The 18,637-nt window shown below is 40.5% G+C and overlaps 9 non-coding genes across 9 annotated transcripts; all 9 read right to left on the bottom strand.

Moving 5' to 3' along the window:
* Positions 1-1,209: 1,209 nt before the first annotated feature.
* TRNAS-CGA (transfer RNA serine (anticodon CGA)) lies at positions 1,210-1,291 on the bottom strand. Its single transcript has one exon. It is a non-coding gene; the product is annotated as a tRNA-Ser (tRNA).
* Positions 1,292-3,881: 2,590 nt separating this feature from the next.
* TRNAH-GUG (transfer RNA histidin (anticodon GUG)) lies at positions 3,882-3,953 on the bottom strand. The gene has a single exon. It is a non-coding gene; the product is annotated as a tRNA-His (tRNA).
* Positions 3,954-5,234: 1,281 nt separating this feature from the next.
* Positions 5,235-5,316, bottom strand: TRNAS-AGA (transfer RNA serine (anticodon AGA)). Its single transcript has one exon. It is a non-coding gene; the product is annotated as a tRNA-Ser (tRNA).
* Positions 5,317-7,904: 2,588 nt separating this feature from the next.
* Positions 7,905-7,976, bottom strand: TRNAH-GUG (transfer RNA histidin (anticodon GUG)). Its single transcript has one exon. It is a non-coding gene; the product is annotated as a tRNA-His (tRNA).
* A 1,281-nt stretch (positions 7,977-9,257) lies between these two features.
* On the bottom strand, positions 9,258-9,339 carry TRNAP-AGG (transfer RNA proline (anticodon AGG)). Its single transcript has one exon. It is a non-coding gene; the product is annotated as a tRNA-Pro (tRNA).
* A 2,588-nt stretch (positions 9,340-11,927) lies between these two features.
* Positions 11,928-11,999, bottom strand: TRNAH-GUG (transfer RNA histidin (anticodon GUG)). The gene has a single exon. It is a non-coding gene; the product is annotated as a tRNA-His (tRNA).
* A 1,281-nt stretch (positions 12,000-13,280) lies between these two features.
* TRNAS-AGA (transfer RNA serine (anticodon AGA)) lies at positions 13,281-13,362 on the bottom strand. The gene has a single exon. It is a non-coding gene; the product is annotated as a tRNA-Ser (tRNA).
* A 2,590-nt stretch (positions 13,363-15,952) lies between these two features.
* TRNAH-GUG (transfer RNA histidin (anticodon GUG)) lies at positions 15,953-16,024 on the bottom strand. The gene has a single exon. It is a non-coding gene; the product is annotated as a tRNA-His (tRNA).
* A 1,281-nt stretch (positions 16,025-17,305) lies between these two features.
* TRNAS-AGA (transfer RNA serine (anticodon AGA)) lies at positions 17,306-17,387 on the bottom strand. Its single transcript has one exon. It is a non-coding gene; the product is annotated as a tRNA-Ser (tRNA).
* Positions 17,388-18,637: the final 1,250 nt, after the last annotated feature.

The raw sequence follows: 18,637 nt of genomic DNA, 5'->3' as shown, positions 1-18,637 counted from the left end.
GATAGGCTGGATGTATTCATTGCTTCCTCATTCCTCATTCAGAGGCTGCGTCTCCTCAGTGGTTGATAGGCTGAAACCGTTTCCTGGCCGCCTGCTTGTGAAATGCCAGGAGTCAAAGATCACACATTACACTTGCGGACCTGTGATGGGACACCAAAGCAGAGAAACCCACCTGGCACAGACCTTCCATTCTGTCTATTAGACCTGCATCTTCCCTGCACCTTTCAAGCCTTTTGTATGTGAAGCAAGAAAGAGTTAGAGAGTGATCCATCTACACTTTTATAGGGAGGATGTCGCCGTGAGCTCCTCCCAGCTAATCACACGAACAGCAGAAAAGCAAGATAAATACACAGTTGAGGGGTGGGCTGCATGGTTATATTTTTGAGTAAATATTGAAACTGACCTCAGTGGCTCATTAGCAGAGCTGCGGCTAATGACTGGTGCCAAATCATGATGAAGCAAGCACCATGGCTCGTAGGGGACCCACAACACGCTTTTCTTAGCTCACTGAATTAAAGTATAAACTTCCGCCGTGTGTGAGTGGTAAAGGCTTGTTAATATGGTTCCTTTTCCAATTCAAGTCTGACAACAAGAGGCAGGAACCACGTGGCTTCGGAAGCTCAGGAAAGTAGCCACCAACCACAGAGAAAGAGAGAACTGGCAGTATGAGAGGTGGAGAAAGCAGAAGCGGGAGCAAGGAGCTCAAATGAGATTGATGGCGTTTAAATAGAGCGCGTAAAGGAACAGTTACACAGCTAAGAAATGGGAAAGACAGACTAGGGAAAAAAACACAGAAAGAGCCTGTAGATGAAATTCTCTTCCTGGGACAGCAGGTTAAGAGAAATTACACATGGGGAGGTTAAGCATGTAACACAGGGGAGAATAAAAAAGAAAATGCAGTTTTATGAAGTGTGTTTGCCAATCCAGCCAGCACTTTTGTTCTATTTCTCTCTTTGCGTCTTTTATTGGTAAAGTAACTTTCAAGTGCATGCGCAGGTATGAATGAGAGAGCAACGGTATAATAATTTGAAGCGTTTACACCAGTGCTAAAGTAGGAATGAGGTGTAGCAAAGACATGAAAGAGGTAGCGATAACAAATATGTGGAGAGGCAATAGTGACACAAAAATAAGCCACCTATTTATGAAACTGAAATGGAAGAAATACTAAAGGTTAACGTCTGAAATTGTAGCCGATAATAAAAAGATTCTCGTTGTTGGCAGGATTCGAACATGTGCGGGAATACCCCAATGGATTTCGAATCCATCGCCTTAACCACTCGGCCACAACAACTTGCTGTAAGATGCCTACAAATATTTTGTTTGAAAGTTTTGATGTTTTCCCACATCAAAGTACTGATATTCTGCAATGCGCTTTTTAAAAACAATGTTTTTTTCATCATGCACGTTCTGTCCTAAAAATAAAAATTGCATGAGTATATCTCTGGATCTGTAAAAGGATACGCTTGCATTCAAACTCTCTTGTGGCACTCAAGTTTTTTGGACCCTGTTGCACTCTGTTTTTGCGCTGCTTTTAGTCTACGACCCATATTACAGAAGTCAACCATCTCTGTGATTATTTGGGACTCCTTTGTAAGTGCCTTATCTTTAATCCTTGAAAAGCTCTATAATAAAGGGGTCTGTCAAAGATTGCTTGAATGGAAGATGAAAGAAGGCCCACTTGTCTCACCAAATGCAGTAGAGAAACCTGATGTTTTACTCATGTTATCCTTAGTTCAGTTTTTGTTAGACCTGGCATCCTTAAGGTGGCCTACCAGCAACCTTTTTGCTTTTCACCTCACGTTTTGCTGTATCTTTATGTTGGCCTTAGGACTCTAATCACTTTATCACTACTGTGAGAAAGTGGCTCTGTATATACTGTTCCCAAATAGGTACAGTGTGCACAGAGTCCCCAGTCCCCAGAGGTTTGCCAGAGGCTAAAGTTAGATATAACCTTACTCTCTAAAGTGGTAGCTTGCCGAGCAGTAAGGCAGTATCAGAGTAAAGTGTAAAACATTTGTTGTACACACTCAGTCAGCAAATGGTCTCACACACTCAAGAACTGAACTCTAGGCCATTGGTTTGCATACAAAAGATATTGTTGTTTTATTTTAGAACCAACAATAGGTATCAAAATATACTTTCTCAGAATGAGATGCTTTAGTTAAATACTTTGCAATAGGCAATTGACTTTTGCAGGTCATAGTTACAGTTTATTGCAATAGGCAACACAATTTGAATCACAATAATACATTGAGCTCAATGGGAATTTTAAGTTATATGCAATTAATTACTTTCAGGATTACTTTTCTAAATCCAGGACTGGATCCTAGATTCAGTCCTGGGACAGTTCTTGGAAACAAGTGAGTAAATTCGTTTTAGTTACTGTTGTGATTTTTAAGCAATATTTTGCTATTTTAAAAGTTGACACTTAGAAACTTTTGCTGATCAAATTACCAATGTTATCCTATGGAAGGAAATTCACTTAGCAGGTAAGTGGGGTTATGGTTACTTTTTCTAGGTCAGTGTTGGATCCTAGATCCAGCACTACTGTACCACCTGTAAGCAGTTGAGAAACTGCGTTTAAGTTATACAGGCGATTTTTAAGGAATATTTACATGTTTGCAAAATCGACACTTAGAAGAAATTTCACAGAAAAACAGTCAATGGTTTCCTATGGAAGAAAATTCAAGTTACGGGTAAAGTACGTTCTCGTTACTTTTGTAATCCAGTGCTGGGCTCCTAGGCTCAGTACTGGGACATCTATCTAAAACAGGTAAACAATTACGTTTTCACAGTTGGTACGATTTTTAAAGAATATTTGTAAGTTTCAAAAATCGACACTTAGAAAATTTTCAGCAAAAAGCAGGCAATGATATCCCATGGAAGGAAATTCGAGTTACTGGTAAGTACGGTTAAAATTACTTTTCAGGGTCAGTACTGAGCTCCAAGATGCAGCACTGAGGTCTCTCCTGATAACAGGTGAGTAAATCAGAATTCGTTGTTCGGCTGATTTTAGATGAATATTTTAAAGTTCCAAAACTCCACACCACTTAGAAGAATTTCCAAGTGAAACCACTCAATGTTAGCCTATGGAAGAAAAGTGAGTTATCGGCTTTTAGGTAAGTACTCGACTGGCAGAGTTATGGTTCTGGGCATAGACTCAGGGGTCTCCCAGGGGAGTCCCAGCCTACTTGCCAAGCCTTAAACTCCCCTTTTATTACATATAATTTACACCTAAGGTAGGCCCTAGGTAGTCCTAGGTGCATGATGCTATGTAAGTAAAAAATAAGATATGTACTTTGGTGGTTCGCGTGTCCTGTAAGTACCAAACAGTCTATTTCATTTTTCACTACTGTGAGGTCTACCCCTCTCATAGGTTAGCTCTGTGTATTCCCCTATACTTTTTATTTGGTAATTCCATATCGGAGAGGAGTAGCTTTATTTATTTATTGAAAATCCTACTTACTGGTGTGGTTGGATTTAACTTTACTATTTTAGAAATGCCACTTTTAGAGAGTGAACATGTCTCTGCACTTACTGCTCTATTTGCCTGAAACCTGGCCCCAATACACGTCTGGATTGGGCTGGGTGACAGCAAAATGTGTGCCTTCCCTCTAGAGAGCCACAACACAGGTCACTCAACTGCACCTGGGGGGTGAGCTCCGCTCCCCCTCCACCCCCAATAGGTTCAAGAACGATAATTTATGTAAGTAAATACATTATAGCTACAGCTTATAATCATGCGAGTTTAAATCATTTGTTGTTAGATGGTTTAAATATTTGAAAGGATCTGTTTTTAATAGACATTTTACAAAAACCACTGGTACATTTGCTAATTCTGTAAAATTAACACCCAACTGCCGTGACATTGCCAACCACAATGCCGTGACTCGGATTGGAACCGAGGTTTCTGCGGCCACAACGCAGAGTACTAACCACTATACGATCACGGCGAGCTACTTGGGCTCAACGACATACAATGACATGGAGAATTTATAATTCGGAACACTCAGGGCTGTTCCTGTGATAGGCTGGATGTATTCATTGCTTCCTCATTCCTCATTCAGAGGCTGCGTCTCCTCAGTGGTTGATAGGCTGAAACCGTTTCCTGGCCGCCTGCTTGTGAAATGCCAAGAGTCAAAGATCACACATTACACTTGCGGACCTGTGATGGGACACCAATGCAGAGAAACCCACCTGGCACAGGCCTTCTATTCTGTCTATTAGACCTGCATCTTCCCTGCACCTTTCAAGCCATTTGTATGTGAAGCAAGAAAGAGTTAGAGAGTGATCCATCTACACTTTTATAGGGAGGATGTCGCCGTGAGCTCCTCCCAGCTAATCACACAAACAGCAGAAAAGCAAGATAAATACACAGTTGAGGGGTGGGCTGCATGGTTATGTTTTTGAGTAAATATTGAAACTGACCTCAGTGGCTCATTAGCAGAGCTGCGGCTAATGACTGGTGCCAAATCATGATGAAGCAAGCACAATGGCTCGTAGGGGACCCACAACACGCTGTTCTTAGCTCACTGAATTAAAGTATAAACTTCCGCCGTGTGTGAGTGGTAAAGGCTTGTTAATATGGTTCCTTTTCCAATTCAAGACTGACAACAAGAGGCAGGAACCACGTGGCTTCGGAAGCTCAGGAAAGTAGCCACCAACCACAGAGAAAGAGAGAACTGGCAGTATGAGAGGTGGAGAAAACAGAAGCGGGAGCAAGGAGCTCAAATGAGATTGATGGCGTTTAAATAGAGCGCGTAAAGGAACAGTTACACAGCTAAGAAATGGGAAAGACAGACTAGGGAAAAAAACACAGAAAGAGCCTGTACATGAAATTCTCTTCCTGGGACAGCAGGTTAAGAGAAATTACACATGGGGAGGTTAAGCATGTAACACGGGGGAGAATAAAAAAGAAAATGCAGTTTTATGAAGTGTGTTTGCCAATCCAGCCAGCACTTTTGTTCTATTTCTCTCTTTGCGTCTTTTATTGGTAAAGTAACTTTCAAGTGCATGCGCAGGTATGAATGAGAGAGCAACGGTATAATAATTTGAAGCGTTTACACCAGTGCTAAAGTAGGAATGAGGTGTAGCAAAGACATGAAAGAGGTAGCGATAACAAATATGTGGAGAGGCAATAGTGACACAGAAATAAGCCACCTATTTATAAAACTGAAATGGAAGAAATACTAAAGGTTAACTTCTGAAATTGTAGCCGATAATAAAAAGATTCTCGTTGTTGGCAGGATTCGAACCTGCGCGGGGATACCCCAATGGATTTCTAGTCCATCGCCTTAATCACTCGGCCACAACAACTTGCTGTAAGCTGCCTACAAATATTTTGTTTGAAAGTTTTGACGTTTTCCCACATCAAAGTACTGATATTCTGCAATGCGCTTTTTAAAAACAATGTTTTTTTCATCATGCACGTTCTGTCCTAAAAATAAAAATTGCATGAGTATATCTCTGGATCTGTAAAAGGATACGCTTGCATTCAAACTCTCTTGTGGCACTCAAGTTTTTTGGACCCTGTTGCACTCTGTTTTTGTGCTGCTTTTAGTCTACGACCCATATTACAGAAGTCAACCATCTCTGATTATTTGGGACTCCTTTGTAAGTGCCTTATCTTTAATCCTTGAAAAGCTCTATAATAAAGGGGTCTGTCAAAGATTGCTTGAATGGAAGATAAAAGAAGGCCCACTTGTCTCACCAAATGCAGTAGAGAAACCTGATGTTTTACTCATGTTATCCTTAGTTCAGTTTTTGTTAGACCTGGCATCCTTAAGGTGGCCTACCAGCAACCTTTTTGCTTTTCACCTCACGTTTTGCTGTATCTTTATGTTGGCCTTAGGACTCTAATCACTTTATCACTACTGTGAGAAAGTGGCTCTGTATATACTGTTCCCAAATAGGTACAGTGTGCACAGAGTCCCCAGTCCCCAGAGGTTTGCCAGAGGCTAAAGTTAGATATAACCTTACTCTCTAAAGTGGTAGCTTGCCGAGCAGTAAGGCAGTATCAGAGTACAGTGTAAAACATTTGTTGTACACACTCAGTCAGCAAATGGTCTCACACACTCAAGAACTGAACTCTAGGCCATTGGTTTGCATACAAAAGATAGTGTTGTTTTATTTTAGAACCAACAATAGGTATCAAAATATACTTTCTCAGAATGAGATGCTTTAGTTAAATACTTTGCAATAGGCAATTGACTTTTGCAGGTCATAGTTACAGTTTATTGCAATAGGCAACACAATTTGAATCACAATAATACATTGAGCTCAATGGGAATTTTAAGTTATATGCAATTAATTACTTTCAGGATTACTTTTCTAAATCCAGGACTGGATCCTAGATTCAGTCCTCGGACAGTTCTTGGAAACAAGTGAGTAAATTCGTTTTAGTTACTGTTGTGATTTTTAAGCAATATTTTGCTATTTTAAAAGTTGACACTTAGAAACTTTTGCTGATCAAAATACAAACGTTATCCTATGGAAGGAAATTCACTTAGCAGGTAAGTGGGATTATGGTTACTTTTTCTAGGTCAGTGTTGGATCCTAGATCCAGCACTACTGTACCACCTGTAAGCAGTTGAGAAACTGCGTTTAAGTTATACAGGCGATTTTTAAGGAATATTTACATGTTTACAAAATCGACACTTAGAAGAAATTTCACAGAAAAACAGTCAATGGTTTCCTATGGAAGAAAATTCAAGTTACGGGTAAAGTACGTTCTCGTTACTTTTGTAATCCAGTGCTGGGCTCCTAGGCTCAGTACTGGGACATCTATCTAAAACAGGTAAACAATTACGTTTTCACAGTTGGTACGATTTTTAAAGAATATTTGTAAGTTTCAAAAATCGACACTTAGAAAATTTTCAGCAAAAAGCAGGCAATGATATCCCATGGAAGGAAATTCGAGTTACTGGTAAGTACGGTTAAAATTACTTTTCAGGGTCAGTACCGAGCTCCAAGATGCAGCACTGAGGTCTCTCCTGATAACAGGTGAGTAAATCAGAATTCGTTGTTCGGCTGATTTTAGATGAATATTTTAAAGTTCCAAAACTCCACACCACTTAGAAGAATTTCCAAGTGAAACCACTCAATGTTAGCCTATGGAAGAAAAGTGAGTTATCGGCTTTTAGGTAAGTACTCGACTGGCAGAGTTATGGTTCTGGGCATAGACTCAGGGGTCTCCCAGGGGAGTCCCAGCCTACTTGCCAAGCCTTAAACTCCCCTTTTATTACATATAATTTACACCTAAGGTAGGCCCTAGGTAGTCCTAGGTGCATGATGCTATGTAAGTAAAAAACAAGCTATGTACTTTGGTGGTTCGCGTGTCCTGTAAGTACCAAACAGTCTATTTCATTTTTCACTACTGTGAGGTCTACCCCTCTCATAGGTTAGCTCTGTGTATTCCCCTATACTTTTAATTTGGTAATTCCATATCGGAGAGGAGTAGCTTTATTTATTTATTGAAAATCCTACTTACTGGTGAGGTTGGATTTAACTTTACTATTTTAGAAATGCCACTTTTAGAGAGTGAACATATCTCTGCACTTACTGCTCTATTTGCCTGAAACCTGGCCCCAATACACGTCTGGATTGGGCTGGGTGACAGCAAAATGTGTGCCTTCCCTCTAGAGAGCCACAACACAGGTCACTCAACTGCACCTGGGGGGTGATCTCCGCTCCCCCTCCACCCCCAATAGGTTCAAGAATGATAATTTATGTAAGTAAATACATTATAGCTACAGCTTATAATCATGCGAGTTTAAATCATTTGTTGTTAGATGGTTTAAATATTTGAAAGGATCTGTTTTTAATAGACATTTTACAAAAACCACTGGTACATTTGCTAATTCTGTAAAATTAACACCCAACTGCCGTGACATTGCCAACCACAATGCCGTGACTCGGATTCGAACCGAGGTTGCTGCGGCCACAACGCAGAGTACTAACCACTATACGATCACGGCGAGCTACTTGGGCTCAACGACATACAGTGACATGGAGAATTTATAATTCGGAACACTCAGGGCTGTTCCTGTGATAGGCTGGATGTATTCATTGCTTCCTCATTCCTCATTCAGAGGCTGCGTCTCCTCAGTGGTTGATAGGCTGAAACCGTTTCCTGGCCGCCTGCTTGTGAAATGCCAGGAGTCAAAGATCACACATTACACTTGCGGACCTGTGATGGGACACCAATGCAGAGAAACCCACCTGGCACAGACCTTCTATTCTGTCTATTAGACCTGCATCTTCCCTGCACCTTTCAAGCCATTTGTATGTGAAACAAGAAAGAGTTAGAGAGTGATCCATCTACACTTTTATAGGGAGGATGTCGCCGTGAGCTCCTCCCAGCTAATCACACGAACAGCAGAAAAGCAAGATAAATACACAGTTGAGGGGTGGGCTGCATGGTTATGTTTTTGAGTATATATTGAAACTGACCTCAGTGGCTCATTAGCAGAGCTGCGGCTAATGACTGGTGCCAAATCATGATGAAGCAGGCACCATGGCTCGTAGGGGACCCACAACACGCTTTTCTTAGCTCACTGAATTAAAGTATAAACTTCCGCCGTGTGTGAGTGGTAAAGGCTTGTTAATATGGTTCCTTTTCCAATTCAAGTCTGACAACAAGAGGCAGGAACCACGTGGCTTCGGAAGCTCAGGAAAGTAGCCACCAACCACAGAGAAAGAGAGAACTGGCAGTATGAGAGGTGGAGAAAACAGAAGGAGGAGCAAGGAGCTCAAATGAGATTGATGGCGTTTAAATAGAGCGCGTAAAGGAACAGTTACACAGCTAAGAAATGGGAAAGACAGACTAGGGAAAAAAACACAGAAAGAGCCTGTAGATGAAATTCTCTTCCTGGGACAGCAGGTTAAGAGAAATTACACATGGGGAGGTTAAGCATGTAACACGGGGGAGAATAAAAAAGAAAATGCAGTTTTATGAAGTGTGTTTGCCAATCCAGCCAGCACTTTTGTTCTATTTCTCTCTTTGCGTCTTTTATTGGTAAAGTAACTTTCAAGTGCATGTGCAGGTATGAATGAGAGAGCAACCGTATAATAATTTGAAGCGTTTACACCAGTGCTAAAGTAGGAATGAGGTGTAGCAAAGACATGAAAGAGGTAGCGATAACAAATATGTGGAGAGGCAATAGTGACACAAAAATAAGCCACCTATTTATAAAACTGAAATGGAAGAAATACTAAAGGTTAACTTCTGAAATTGTAGCCGATAATAAAAAGATTCTTGTTGTTGGCAGGATTCGAACCTGCGCGGGGATACCCCAATGGATTCCTAGTCCATCGCCTTAACCACTCGGCCACAACAACTTGCTGTAAGCTGCCTACAAATATTTTGTTTGAAAGTTTTGAAGTTTTCCCACATCAAAGTACTGATATTCTGCAATGCGCTTTTTAAAAACAATGTTTTTTTCATCATGCACGTTCTGTCCTAAAAACAAAAATTGCATGAGTATATCTCTGGATCTGTAAAAGGATACGCTTGCATTCAAACTCTCTTGTGGCACTCAAGTTTTTTGGACCCTGTTGCACTCTGTTTTTGCACTGCTTTTAGTCTACGACCCATATTACAGAAGTCAACCATCTCTGAGTATTTGGGACTCCTTTGTAAGTGCCTTATCTTTAATCCTTGAAAAGCTCTATAATAAAGGGGTCTGTCAAAGATTGCTTGAATGGAAGATAAAAGAAGGCCCACTTGTCTCACCAAATGCAGTAGAGAAACCTGATGTTTTACTCATGTTATCCTTAGTTCAGTTTTTGTTAGACCTGGCATCCTTAAGGTGGCCTACCAGCAACCTTTTTGCTTTTCACCTCACGTTTTGCTGTATCTTTATGTTGGCCTTAGGACTCTAATCACTTTATCACTACTGTGAGAAAGTGGCTCTGTATATACTGTTCCCAAATAGGTACAGTGTGCACAGAGTCCCCAGTCCCCAGAGGTTTGGCAGAGGCTAAAGTTAGATATAACCTTACTCTCTAAAGTGGTAGCTTGCCGAGCAGTAAGGCAGTATCAGAGTACAGTGTAAAACATTTGTTGTACACACTCAGTCAGCAAATGGTCTCACACACTCAAGAACTGAACTCTAGGCCATTGGTTTGCATACAAAAGATATTGTTGTTTTATTTTAGAACCAACAATAGGTATCAAAATATACTTTCTCAGAATGAGATGCTTTAGTTAAATACTTTGCAATAGGCAATTGACTTTTGCAGGTCATAGTTACAGTTTATTGCAATAGGCAACACAATTTGAATCACAATAATACATTGAGCTCAATGGGAATTTTAAGTTATATGCAATTAATTACTTTCAGGATTACTTTTCTAAATCCAGGACTGGATCCTAGATTCAGTCCTGGGACAGTTCTTGGAAACAAGTGAGTAAATTTGTTTTAGTTACTGTTGTGATTTTTAAGCAATATTTTGCTATTTTAAAAGCTGACACTTAGAAACTTTTGCTGATCAAATTACCAATGTTATCCTATGGAAGGAAATTCACTTAGCAGGTAAGTGGGGTTATGGTTACTTTTTCTAGGTCAGTGTTGGATCCTAGATCCAGCACTACTGTACCACCTGTAAGCAGTTGAGAAACTGCGTTTAAGTTATACAGGCGATTTTTAAGGAATATTTACATGTTTGCAAAATCGACACTTAGAAGAAATTTCACAGAAAAACAGTCAATGGTTTCCTATGGAAGAAAATTCAAGTTACGGGTAAAGTACGTTCTCGTTACTTTTGTAATCCAGTGCTGGGCTCCTAGGCTCAGTACTGGGACATCTATCTAAAACAGGTAAACAATTACGTTTTCACAGTTGGTACGATTTTTAAAGAATATTTGTAAGTTTCAAAAATCGACACTTAGAAAATTTTCAGCAAAAAGCAGGCAATGATATCCCATGGAAGGAAATTCGAGTTACTGGTAAGTACGGTTAAAATTACTTTTCAGGGTCAGTACTGAGCTCCAAGATGCAGCACTGAGGTCTCTCCTGATAACAGGTGAGTAAATCAGAATTCGTTGTTCGGCTGATTTTAGATGAATATTTTAAAGTTCCAAAACTCCACACCACTTAGAAGAATTTCCAAGTGAAACCACTCAATGTTAGCCTATGGAAGAAAAGTGAGTTATCGGCTTTTAGGTAAGTACTCGACTGGCAGAGTTATGGTTCTGGGCATAGACTCAGGGGTCTCACAGGGGAGTCCCAGCCTACTTGCCAAGCCTTAAACTCCCCTTTTATTACATATAATTTACACCTAAGGTAGGCCCTAGGTAGTCCTAGGTGCATGATGCTATGTAAGTAAAAAATAAGATATGTACTTTGGTGGTTCGCGTGTCCTGTAAGTACCAAACAGTCTATTTCATTTTTCACTACTGTGAGGTCTACCCCTCTCATAGGTTAGCTCTGTGTATTCCCCTATACTTTTTATTTGGTAATTCCATATCGGAGAGGAGTAGCTTTATTTATTTATTGAAAATCCTACTTACTGGTGTGGTTGGATTTAACTTTACTATTTTAGAAATGCCACTTTTAGAGAGTGAACATGTCTCTGCACTTACTGCTCTATTTGCCTGAAACCTGGCCCCAATACACGTCTGGATTGGGCTGGGTGACAGCAAAATGTGTGCCTTCCCTCTAGAGAGCCACAACACAGGTCACTCAACTGCACCTGGGGGGTGAGCTCCGCTCCCCCTCCACCCCCAATAGGTTCAAGAACGATAATTTATGTAAGTAAATACATTATAGCTACAGCTTATAATCATGCGAGTTGAAATCATTTGTTGTTAGATGGTTTAAATATTTGAAAGGATCTGTTTTTAATAGACATTTTACAAAAACCACTGGTACATTTGCTAATTCTGTAAAATTAACACCCAACTGCCGTGACATTGCCAACCACAATGCCGTGACTCGGATTCGAACCGAGGTTGCTGCGGCCACAACGCAGAGTACTAACCACTATACGATCACGGCGAGCTACTTGGGCTCAACGACATACAATGACATGGAGAATTTATAATCCGGAACACTCAGGGCTGTTCCTGTGATAGGCTGGATGTATTCATTGCTTCCTCATTCCTCATTCAGAGGCTGCGTCTCCTCAGTGGTTGATAGGCTGAAACCGTTTCCTGGCCGCCTGCTTGTGAAATGCCAGGAGTCAAAGATCACACATTACACTTGCGGACCTGTGATGGGACACCAATGCAGAGAAACCCACCTGGCACAGGCCTTCTATTCTGTCTATTAGACCTGCATCTTCCCTGCACCTTTCAAGCCATTTGTATGTGAAGCAAGAAAGAGTTAGAGAGTGATCCATCTACACTTTTATAGGGAGGATGTCGCCGTGAGCTCCTCCCAGCTAATCACACGAACAGCAGAAAAGCAAGATAAATACACAGTTGAGGGGTGGGCTGCATGGTTATGTTTTTGAGTAAATATTGAAACTGACCTCAGTGGCTCATTAGCAGAGCTGCGGCTAATGACTGGTGCCAAATCATGATGAAGCAAGCACAATGGCTCGTAGGGGACCCACAACACGCTGTTCTTAGCTCACTGAATTAAAGTATAAACTTCCGCCGTGTGTGAGTGGTAAAGGCTTGTTAATATGGTTCCTTTTCCAATTCAAGACTGACAACAAGAGGCAGGAACCACGTGGCTTCGGAAGCTCAGGAAAGTAGCCACCAACCACAGAGAAAGAGAGAACTGGCAGTATGAGAGGTGGAGAAAACAGAAGCGGGAGCAAGGAGCTCAAATGAGATTGATGGCGTTTAAATAGAGCGCGTAAAGGAACAGTTACACAGCTAAGAAATGGGAAAGACAGACTAGGGAAAAAAACACAGAAAGAGCCTGTACATGAAATTCTCTTCCTGGGACAGCAGGTTAAGAGAAATTACACATGGGGAGGTTAAGCATGTAACACGGGGGAGAATAAAAAAGAAAATGCAGTTTTATGAAGTGTGTTTGCCAATCCAGCCAGCACTTTTGTTCTATTTCTCTCTTTGCGTCTTTTATTGGTAAAGTAACTTTCAAGTGCATGCGCAGGTATGAATGAGAGAGCAACGGTATAATAATTTGAAGCGTTTACACCAGTGCTAAAGTAGGAATGAGGTGTAGCAAAGACATGAAAGAGGTAGCGATAACAAATATGTGGAGAGGCAATAGTGACACAAAAATAAGCCACCTATTTATAAAACTGAAATGGAAGAAATACTAAAGGTTAACTTCTGAAATTGTAGCCGATAATAAAACGATTCTCGTTGTTAGCAGGATTCGAACCTGCGCGGGGATACCCCAATGGATTTCTAGTCCATCGCCTTAACCACTCGGCCACAACAACTTGCTGTAAGCTGCCCACAAATATTTTGTTTGAAAGTTTTGACGTTTTCCCACATCAAAGTACTGATATTCTGCAATGCGCTTTTTAAAAACAATGTTTTTTTCATCATGCACGTTCTGTCCTAAAAATAAAAATTGCATGAGTATATCTCTGGATCTGTAAAAGGATACGCTTGCATTCAAATTCTCTTGTGGCACTCAAGTTTTTTGGACCCTGTTGCACTCTGTTTTTGTGCTGCTTTTAGTCTACGACCCATATTACAGAAGTCAACCATCTCTGTGATTATTTGGGACTCCTTTGTAAGTGCCTTATCTTTAATCCTTGAAAAGCTCTATAATAAAGGGGTCTGTCAAAGATTGCTTGAATGGAAGATGAAAGAAGGCCCACTTGTCTCACCAAATGCAGTAGAGAAACCTGATGTTTTACTCATGTTATCCTTAGTTCAGTTTTTGTTAGACCTGGCATCCTTAAGGTGGCCTACAAGCAACCTTTTTGCTTTTCTCCTCACGTTTTGCTGTATCTTTATGTTGGCCTTAGGACTCTAATCACTTTATCACTACTGTGAGAAAGTGGCTCTGTATATACTGTTCCCAAATAGGTACAGTGTGCACAGAGTCCCCAGTCCCCAGAGGTTTGCCAGAGGCTAAAGTTAGATATAACCTTACTCTCTAAAGTGGTAGCTTGCCGAGCAGTAAGGCAGTATCAGAGTACAGTGTAAAACATTTGTTGTACACACTCAGTCAGCAAATGGTCTCACACACTCAAGAACTGAACTCTAGGCCATTGGTTTGCATACAAAAGATATTGTTGTTTTATTTTAGAACCAACAATAGGTATCAAAATATACTTTCTCAGAATGAGATGCTTTAGTTAAATACTTTGCAATAGGCAATTGACTTTTGCAGGTCATAGTTACAGTTTATTGCAATAGGCAACACAATTTGAATCACAATAATACATTGAGCTCAATGGGAATTTTAAGTTATATGCAATTAATTACTTTCAGGATTACTTTTCTAAATCCAGGACTGGATCCTAGATTCAGTCCTGGGACAGTTCTTGGAAACAAGTGAGTAAATTCGTTTTAGTTACTGTTGTGATTTTTAAGCAATATTTTGCTATTTTAAAAGTTGACACTTAGAAACTTTTGCTGATCAAATTACCAATGTTATCCTATGGAAGGAAATTCACTTAGCAGGTATGTGGGGTTATGGTTACTTTTTCTAGGTCAGTGTTGGATCCTAGATCCAGCACTACTGTACCACCTGTAAGCAGTTGAGAAACTGCGTTTAAGTTATACAGGCGATTTTTAAGGAATATTTACATGTTTGCAAAATCGACACTTAGAAGAAATTTCACAGAAAAACAGTCAATGGTTTCCTATGGAAGAAAATTCAAGTTACGGGTAAAGTACGTTCTCGTTACTTTTGTAATCCAGTGCTGGGCTCCTAGGCTCAGTACTGGGACATCTATCTAAAACAGGTAAACAATTACGTTTTCACAGTTGGTACGATTTTTAAAGAATATTTGTAAGTTTCAAAAATCGACACTTAGAAAATTTTCAGCAAAAAGCAGGCAATGATATCCCATGGAAGGAAATTCGAGTTACTGGTAAGTACGGTTAAAATTACTTTTCAGGGTCAGTACTGAGCTCCAAGATGCAGCACTGAGGTCTCTCCTGATAACAGGTGAGTAAATCAGAATTCGTTGTTCGGCTGATTTTAGATGAATATTTTAAAGTTCCAAAACTCCACACCACTTAGAAGAATTTCCAAGTGAAACCACTCAATGTTAGCCTATGGAAGAAAAGTGAGTTATCGGCTATTAGGTAAGTACTCGACTGGCAGAGTTATGGTTCTGGGCATAGACTCAGGGGTCTCCCAGGGGAGTCCCAGCCTACTTGCCAAGCCTTAAACTCCCCTTTTATTACATATAATTTACACCTAAGGTAGGCCCTAGGTAGTCCTAGGTGCATGATGCTATGTAAGTAAAAAATAAGATATGTACTTTGGTGGTTCGCGTGTCCTGTAAGTACCAAACAGTCTATTTCATTTTTCACTACTGTGAGGTCTACCCCTCTCATAGGTTAGCTCTGTGTATTCCCCTATACTTTTTATTTGGTAATTCCATATCGGAGAGGAGTAGCTTTATTTATTTATTGAAAATCCTACTTACTGGTGTGGTTGGATTTAACTTTACTATTTTAGAAATGCCACTTTTAGAGAGTGAACATGTCTCTGCACTTACTGCTCTATTTGCCTGAAACCTGGCCCCAATACACGTCTGGATTGGGCTGGGTGACAGCAAAATGTGTGCCTTCCCTCTAGAGAGCCACAACACAGGTCACTCAACTGCACCTGGGGGGTGAGCTCCGCTCCCCCTCCACCCCCAATAGGTTCAAGAACGATAATTTATGTAAGTAAATACATTATAGCTACAGCTTATAATCATGCGAGTTTAAATCATTTGTTGTTAGATGGTTTAAATATTTGAAAGGATCTGTTTTTAATAGACATTTTACAAAAACCACTGGTACATTTGCTAATTCTGTAAAATTAACACCCAACTGCCGTGACATTGCCAACCACAATGCCGTGACTCGGATTCGAACCGAGGTTGCTGCGGCCACAACGCAGAGTACTAACCACTATACGATCACGGCGAGCTACTTGGGCTCAACGACATACAATGACATGGAGAATTTATAATTCGGAACACTCAGGGCTGTTCCTGTGATAGGCTGGATGTATTCATTGCTTCCTCATTCCTCATTCAGAGGCTGCGTCTCCTCAGTGGTTGATAGGCTGAAACCGTTTCCTGGCCGCCTGCTTGTGAAATGCCAAGAGTCAAAGATCACACATTACACTTGCGGACCTGTGATGGGACACCAATGCAGAGAAACCCACCTGGCACAGGCCTTCTATTCTGTCTATTAGACCTGCATCTTCCCTGCACCTTTCAAGCCATTTGTATGTGAAGCAAGAAAGAGTTAGAGAGTGATCCATCTACACTTTTATAGGGAGGATGTCGCCGTGAGCTCCTCCCAGCTAATCACACGAACAGCAGAAAAGCAAGATAAATACACAGTTGAAGGGTGGGCTGCATGGTTATGTTTTTGAGTAAATATTGAAACTGACCTCAGTGGCTCATTAGCAGAGCTGCGGCTAATGACTGGTGCCAAATCATGATGAAGCAAGCACAATGGCTCGTAGGGGACCCACAACACGCTGTTCTTTGCTCACTGAATTAAAGTATAAACTTCCGCCGTGTGTGAGTGGTAAAGGCTTGTTAATATGGTTCCTTTTCCAATTCAAGACTGACAACAAGAGGCAGGAACCACGTGGCTTCGGAAGCTCAGGAAAGTAGCCACCAACCACAGAGAAAGAGAGAACTGGCAGTATGAGAGGTGGAGAAAACAGAAGCGGGAGCAAGGAGCTCAAATGAGATTGATGGCGTTTAAATAGAGCGCGTAAAGGAACAGTTACACAGCTAAGAAATGGGAAAGACAGACTAGGGAAAAAAACACAGAAAGAGCCTGTACATGAAATTCTCTTCCTGGGACAGCAGGTTAAGAGAAATTACACATGGGGAGGTTAAGCATGTAACACGGGGGAGAATAAAAAAGAAAATGCAGTTTTATGAAGTGTGTTTGCCAATCCAGCCAGCACTTTTGTTCTATTTCTCTCTTTGCGTCTTTTATTGGTAAAGTAACTTTCAAGTGCATGCGCAGGTATGAATGAGAGAGCAACCGTATAATAATTTGAAGCGTTTACACCAGTGCTAAAGTAGGAATGAGGTGTAGCAAAGACATGAAAGAGGTAGCGATAACAAATATGTGGAGAGGCAATAGTGACACAAAAATAAGCCACCTATTTATAAAACTGAAATGGAAGAAATACTAAAGGTTAACTTCTGAAATTGTAGCCGATAATAAAAAGATTGTTGTTGTTGGCAGGATTCGAACCTGCGCGGGGATACCCCAATGGATTTCTAGTCCATCGCCTTAACCACTCGGCCACAACAACTTGCTGTAAGCTGCCTACAAATATTTTGTTTGAAAGTTTTGAAGTTTTCCCACATCAAAGTACTGATATTCTGCAATGCGCTTTTTAAAAACAATGTTTTTTTCATCATGCACGTTCTGTCCTAAAAACAAAAATTGCATGAGTATATCTCTGGATCTGTAAAAGGATACGCTTGCATTCAAACTCTCTTGTGGCACTCAAGTTTTTTGGACCCTGTTGCACTCTGTTTTTGCACTGCTTTTAGTCTACGACCCATATTACAGAAGTCAACCATCTCTGAGTATTTGGGACTCCTTTGTAAGTGCCTTATCTTTAATCCTTGAAAAGCTCTATAATAAAGGGGTCTGTCAAAGATTGCTTGAATGGAAGATAAAAGAAGGCCCACTTGTCTCACCAAATGCAGTAGAGAAACCTGATGTTTTACTCATGTTATCCTTAGTTCAGTTTTTGTTAGACCTGGCATCCTTAAGGTGGCCTACCAGCAACCTTTTTGCTTTTCACCTCACGTTTTGCTGTATCTTTATGTTGGCCTTAGGACTCTAATCACTTTATCACTACTGTGAGAAAGTGGCTCTGTATATACTGTTCCCAAATAGGTACAGTGTGCACAGAGTCCCCAGTCCCCAGAGGTTTGGCAGAGGCTAAAGTTAGATATAACCTTACTCTCTAAAGTGGTAGCTTGCCGAGCAGTAAGGCAGTATCAGAGTACAGTGTAAAACATTTGTTGTACACACTCAGTCAGCAAATGGTCTCACACACTCAAGAACTGAACTCTAGGCCATTGGTTTGCATACAAAAGATATTGTTGTTTTATTTTAGAACCAACAATAGGTATCAAAATATACTTTCTCAGAATGAGATGCTTTAGTTAAATACTTTGCAATAGGCAATTGACTTTTGCAGGTCATAGTTACAGTTTATTGCAATAGGCAACACAATTTGAATCACAATAATACATTGAGCTCAATGGGAATTTTAAGTTATATGCAATTAATTACTTTCAGGATTACTTTTCTAAATCCAGGACTGGATCCTAGATTCAGTCCTGGGACAGTTCTTGGAAACAAGTGAGTAAATTTGTTTTAGTTACTGTTGTGATTTTTAAGCAATATTTTGCTATTTTAAAAGCTGACACTTAGAAACTTTTGCTGATCAAATTACCAATGTTATCCTATGGAAGGAAATTCACTTAGCAGGTAAGTGGGGTTATGGTTACTTTTTCTAGGTCAGTGTTGGATCCTAGATCCAGC

The sequence above is a fragment of the Triturus cristatus genome, chromosome 12 (genome assembly GCF_964204655.1).
Source record: "Triturus cristatus chromosome 12, aTriCri1.1, whole genome shotgun sequence".
Lineage (NCBI taxonomy): Eukaryota > Metazoa > Chordata > Amphibia > Caudata > Salamandridae > Triturus > Triturus cristatus.
Note: the sequence above shows the minus strand (reverse complement) of the source record. Positions and strands in the feature narration are given on the sequence as shown.